Source organism: Lampris incognitus, chromosome 17 (genome assembly GCF_029633865.1).
Source record: "Lampris incognitus isolate fLamInc1 chromosome 17, fLamInc1.hap2, whole genome shotgun sequence".
In the NCBI taxonomy this organism is placed as follows: Eukaryota; Metazoa; Chordata; class Actinopteri; order Lampriformes; family Lampridae; genus Lampris; species Lampris incognitus.
In genome coordinates, this window is record NC_079227.1 from 9,820,532 (window position 1) to 9,826,882 (window position 6,351).

The following is a 6,351-nucleotide window of genomic DNA, read 5'->3' on the forward strand; positions in this document are numbered from 1 at the left end:
TTTTTCACGTTCCAAAAAGACCAACCAGGTGAGCGATGAGGAGAAAAGGAACAACATAGTCATCCTGTATATTTCTGGGGTCTCCGAGAAACTCAGGAGAATTTTTAGCAAACACCACATCCCGGTATACTTCAAAGCCAGCAACACACTCCGACAAAGACTGGTTCATCCCAAAGACCGTGTACCACACACCCAAAAAAGCAATCTGGTGTATGCTGTACAATGCAATGAGAATTGCACTGACCTATACATAGGAGAAACCAAACAACCACTACACAAACGGATGGCCCAACACAGAAGGCCAAACTCCTCAGGACAAGACTCAGCAGTCTATCTACACCTAAAGGAGAAGACACTCCTTCGAGGACAGCAACGTACACATTTTGGACAGAGAAGATAGATGGTTTGAGAGAGGGGTGAAGGAAGCCATCTATGCGAAACTGGAAAAACCATCCCTCAACACAGGAGGAGGTCTGTGACACCACCTATCTCCCACTTACAATGCCGTCCTTTCATCTCTACCCAGGAGACTCAAGAAGCCTAGCCTCCAAGAACAACAGTCGGTCACTAACGGCTCCAACGACTCTCATGACCACTGAATGGATCACTAACGAAGCCGAAACTAACACCCCCAACGACCGTCGCTGCTTAACGTCGGATCACAAAGAGCCACGCACATCAATAGCTCTGATAACGATGGGCGTGGCTAAACATCGGAACACAAAGAGCCATGGACATCAATACCTCTGATAACGACTCCAAAGAGGATAAATATCTGAGTTTCATCACCAGCCAGTCAGACTAGCTTGGTCTAGTCAGAAAGGCACGAACTGATGAAGCCTCTTGGATGAGAGGCGAAACGTCTTCATGGATATATACCAAGTCCACTTATACTTGATTCAATTCCTTTGGATAATCAAGACAGACGATTTCTATGGTTTTCCCCTCCTGTTGAACCAACTCGTAATAGTTTTTTTTAAAAACGACATAGTTCATATTGTGTTGAGAGCAAGTTTTTGTTTGAAATAACTCGAGAACCACTACTCACATGCACGGTTGCGCAGTGGTTAGCACTGTCACCTCATAGCAAGAAGGTCCTAGGTTCGACGAACCCCGGGTTTGTCCAACCTTGGGAGGTCATCCCAGGTCCTTTCTGTGTTGAGTTTGCATGTTCTCCCCGTGTCTGCATGGGTTTTCTCCGGGTGCTCCAGTTTCCCCCCACCTTCAAGAAGACATGCGTGTTCGGGTTAATACCCCTGTCTGTGCCCCTGACCGAGGCATGGCAAGATGAACTGGAGTTGGTCCCCGGGTGCTGCATGGCAGCTGCCCACTGCTCCTAGCTACACAGCTAGGATGGGTTAAATGCAGAGGAAGAATTTCCCCATGGGGATCAATAAGTAGTAAAATAAATAAAAATTTCGATGGTCCCCATTTTCAGTGTAATACTGGATATAAAGCAGGCCTCCCTATTGCACTCTGCAACAAGGTTCCACAAGCCATGCAGCAAGACAAGATGCACACCCCTTGATACAAGGAATCAAACAAGAAGTCCTTTTCATATTTACATGGCTCCTATGCTGAGCATGGAGATACATTCTTAAAATGGACAGAGTCACAACCCTGCTAAATATTCAGTCACTCCAACATGAAATTTAAGGCAAATTATTGGTTTTAACAAATTCCCATTCAAAGGACACGGACATTCTCTCTATACACACACACATAGGTGTGTGCGTTTGCCTTTAAAATTGTTATTAAAGAAAGTTGTAGTAGTTACTTAGTATTTAGTTAGGTGTAGTTTGTTAGTATTTAGTAGCAGTGTTAGTAATAAATATATCAATAGTAGTTTCAGTAGTGTAAGTTTCATTAGTAGCAGTAGTAATAGTTTTAGTGTTAGTAGTAATAGTTTGTTTTAGTAGTAATAATAATAATAACGATAATAAACTTTATTTGTATAGTACCTTTCATACATAAAATGCAGCTCAAAGTGCTTTACATTAAAAACAAGGGAAACAATAAAACTCAACAACAATACGGATAAAATAAGTTAAAAGTAATAAAACACAGTCCTAGGCAAAAAACATAACACAAGGCAAGAAATAAAATCACAGTACAAGATAAAAAATAAGAGTAAAAGAACTATAAAGTGGAATTAATTAAAAGCAAGAGCATAAAAATGGGTCTTGAGCTGATTCTTAAAACTATCCATGGACGTTGCTTCTCTTATTTGTTGGGGGAGTCTATTCCAAGCTGCCGGTGCATAAAAACAAAATGCTGCTTTGCCATACTTTTTACATAATAGTTATTGTATTAGTATTAGTATTTTTAGTAGGTATAGTTTTTATAGCTTTAATTTTAGTAGTAATAGTTTTAGTAGTAAACCAGCCACTGAGGATGCACAAGCCAGTGCATTCTTAGTGCTGGCCCCAAGCCCGAATAAATGGGGAGGGTTGTGTCAGGAAGGGCATCCGGCATAAAATCTTTGCCAAATCAAATACGTGATCATAAATCAGATTTCCATACCAGATCGGTCAAAGCCCAGGTTACCCACGACCGTCACCGGTACTGTTAACCAGCAGGGTGCTGGCGGAAACTATGCTACTGTTAGGCGAAGAAGGAGGAGAGGGGGAAGGCATGTCCAGAGGTAGCAGGAGAGGAGGAAGGGTAGGAGGGTGGAGGTGAGGGTCAGAACTTTGAATGTTGGCACTATGACAGGTAAAGGGTGAGAGCTGGCTGATATGATGGAGAAAAGGAAGATAGATGTACTGTGTGGGCAAGAGCTGAGGTGGAAGGGGAATAAGGCCAGGAGCATCGGAGGTGGGTTCAAACTCTTCTACCATGGTGCGGATGGTAGGAGAAATGCGGTAGGGGTCATTCTGAAGGAAGAGTATGTCAAGAATGTGTTGGAGGTGAAAAGAGCGTCGGACAGAGTGATGAGTATGAAGCTGTAAATCAAAGGTGTGATGATGAATGTTATCAGCGCATATGCCCCGCAAGTTGGCTGTGAGATGGAAGAGAAAGAACAGTTCTGGAGTGAGTTGGATGAAGTGGTGGAGAGTGTACCCAAGGAGGAGAGAGTGGTGATTGGAGTGGGCTTCAATAGGCATGTTGGTGAAGGGAACAGAGGTGATGAGGAGGTGATGGGTAGGTATGGTGTCAAGGAGAGAAATGTAGAAGGACAGGTGGTGGTGGATTTTTAGAAAAGAAGGGAAATGGCTGTGGTGAATACATATTTCAAGGACATGGAGGAACACAGGGTGACATATAAGACTGGAGGAAGGTGCACACAGGTGGACAATATCTTACACAAGAGACGCGATCTGAAAGGGTTTGGAGACTGCAAGGTGGTGACGGGAGAACGCAGCAAGGCAGCATCGGATGGTGATCTGTAGGATGACTTTGGAGATTAAGAAGGGGAAGAGAGTGAAGGCAGAGCCAAGGATCAAATGGTGGAAGTTGAAATAGTCAAGTCATTTTTATTTGTATAGCCCAATATCACAGATTACAAATTTGCATCAGGGGACTTTACAGCAACACAACATCTCGTCCTTAGACCCTCGCATCGGATAAGGAACAACTCCCTAAAAAAACCTCTTAACAGGGAGGGAAAAATTGGAAGAAAGCTCAGGGAGAGCAGCAGAGGAGGTATCTCTCTCCCACAATGGACAGAGGTGCAGTGGATGTTGTGTTTACACAATTTAAAGAATCACATTGAAAGAGGATAACAGAATTATAGTGGAATAATAAAATATATGAAGAATATTATGAGGAGAATGCCAAGCAGTGTCCAGATGCCACCAGCCCAGGACCCGAGCCATGCCCAGCCCAGGACCTGAGCCATGTGACCACCATCACCATGTAGACAAAAAAAAAAAAAAACCATTACTCTCATGTCTGAGTGAGAGAAGCATATAACATTGAAACAGGATAACAAAATTATATGGATTTATAAGATATAAAAAGAAAATGTGATGAGGGGGATGCCAAGCAGTGTCCAGGTGGTGGCCATGGAGACCTGGGAGGAGGACAGACTGCATGTGCACACAAGGGAGACTCACACCACACCATTCACATACACAGAAGAATAGAAAGGAGAAGACATCATTCAGAGAGAGAAAAGATGTGAGAGAAGAGAACAGTTTGCAATAGTCAATAATCTATATGCTATGATCTTGTCAGCAGAACAGTGCTTGGTAAATTCACTGAGACAGAAACTGACCCGCCATGCAGTACAGGTTCTTAAGCATTCAACTTACAGGCAACTAATTGTAGGCGGAGGCAAAAAGATGAGTTTTAAGTTTGTATTTAAAGGACTCAGCAGACTTGATTGTCTGACGGCAGCAGGCAGGTTATTCAGCAGGCAGGGTATAAAGACCTGCCACCTGCTGACTTGTTTTTAACTTTGAGTACACACAGAAGCCCTGTATTTTGAGAGCGGAGAGCTCGAGATGGAATGTACGGTTCAAGGAGATCAGACAGGTGAGATGGGGCAAGCCCACTTAGGATTTTAGAAGTCAGCAGAAGCACCTTGAAGTCTGATCTAACATGGATAGGACGTCAATGAAGGGAGGCAAGAACTGGTGTAATATGGTCAGATTTTCTAGTTTTAGTTAGGATTCTAGGTGTAGCTGAACAATCTGAAGAATTTTAGGACTTGCATGTGGCAGACCTGAAAACAGAACATTACAATAACTAAGTCTGGATGAAACAAATGCATTTATTAGATAGAGTCTCTGTGTCAGCCATGGACAGAAAAGACTGAATTTTAGCTTTGTTACGGAAGTGAAAAAAGGCAGTCTTGGTGATTTCTTTAATGTGCTTATCAAAGGAAAGGCTGGGATCAAACATAACACCAAGATTTTTGCCAGTAGTAAGTGAAAATTTAACAACGTCTAGCATTGTTATTTCCAGGAAAGGCCAGAGGTCTTTAAAAAGTGTTGCTGGTAAAGGGTCAAGTAGGCAAGCAGTTGGTTTAGAAGCTGACACGAGCTTAGTCAAGGTATCAAGAGAGATAGTCTCAAAAGCTGTAATAACAGGGACTATCAGTGACTCATTGTATAGATGTGAATTTGGGAAGACAGGATCTGCAGGAGTAGCTGGAGGTGAAGAACTAACTTTGCTGAAGATCTCATCAACCTTATTGCAGAAACAGTCTAGAAACTCATGGGCCATGAATGGTGAGCAGTTAATAGATGGCTGCTTTTTAGTAAGTTTAGATACAGTGTCATAGAGAAATCTGGGGTTATGTTTATTAATATTGATTAAGAGAGATACGCTATTTTTGCAGTAGATAAAGCACGCTTGTATTGCAATAAACACTCATGCCAAGATAGGTTAAAAAACGTCCAATTTTGATTTTCGCCATTTACGTTCCAGTCTCCTGCAGGCCCACTTAAGAGCATGTGTCTCATCCTTAAACCAGGGTGTAGGCCTCTTTAGTCACCTATCTCTGGTAGTGAGAGGTGCAACTGAATCGAGGAGACTAGAGAGAGCCACATTTAAGTCACTAGTGAAATTTTCAACAGAGTCAGTTTCTACAGTGGAAGGAGCCAAGACTTCAGGCAGCTGCTGACCAAGTGCAGCTACAGTGGAGGAACCAATGTGGCGAGTGGCAATTACATCTGTGCCGACATTAACTGGAGAGGTGAATAATGCTTCAAATTTGATGAGAAAATTGTCTGACACAGATGTGGTTGGCAAGACATTCAGATCAGAAACCGCTATCCCTTTAGATAAAACCAAATCAAGGGTGTTACCACTGCAATGAATTGACTTGAACAAACTGAGTGAACCCAAAAGTATCAAGTAGTGCCAGAAAGGCTTTAGTTAGAGGATCAGCAGCCTTATTCCGATGAACATTGAAATCACCAAGAATTAGAATCTCATCAGAATGAGTAACAAGACCTGAGACAAATTCTTCAAAAAAATAGTGAGTAAGAGCCAGGAGGTCGATAAAGTATCACAATCTGGACTGAGGCAAGTCTATTCATGGCTGAGGGAGATGGACTTAGAATAAGAGCCTCAAAAGACTGGAATTTAGATTCAAGTCAGATTGAATATAGATTTAGATATTAAGGCAACCCCCCCCCACCACCACCACCACCTCCACCACCACCTTGTTTATTTGCCCGAGCTACATAGGCATAAGTATAGTCGGGTGGGAGGCTTCATTTAAGGGAAGGAAAACATTTGGTTTCAGCCATGTTTCACATAACCCAGGCATATCGAAACTATGTTCAAATGTTTTATTAGTAATGCTTTGGTAGACAGTGATCTGATATTTATGAAACCAAATTTAAGCATCTTGTGGAAATGATCAGTAGTGGGCAGAACTTTAGAGCTTCCAATAGG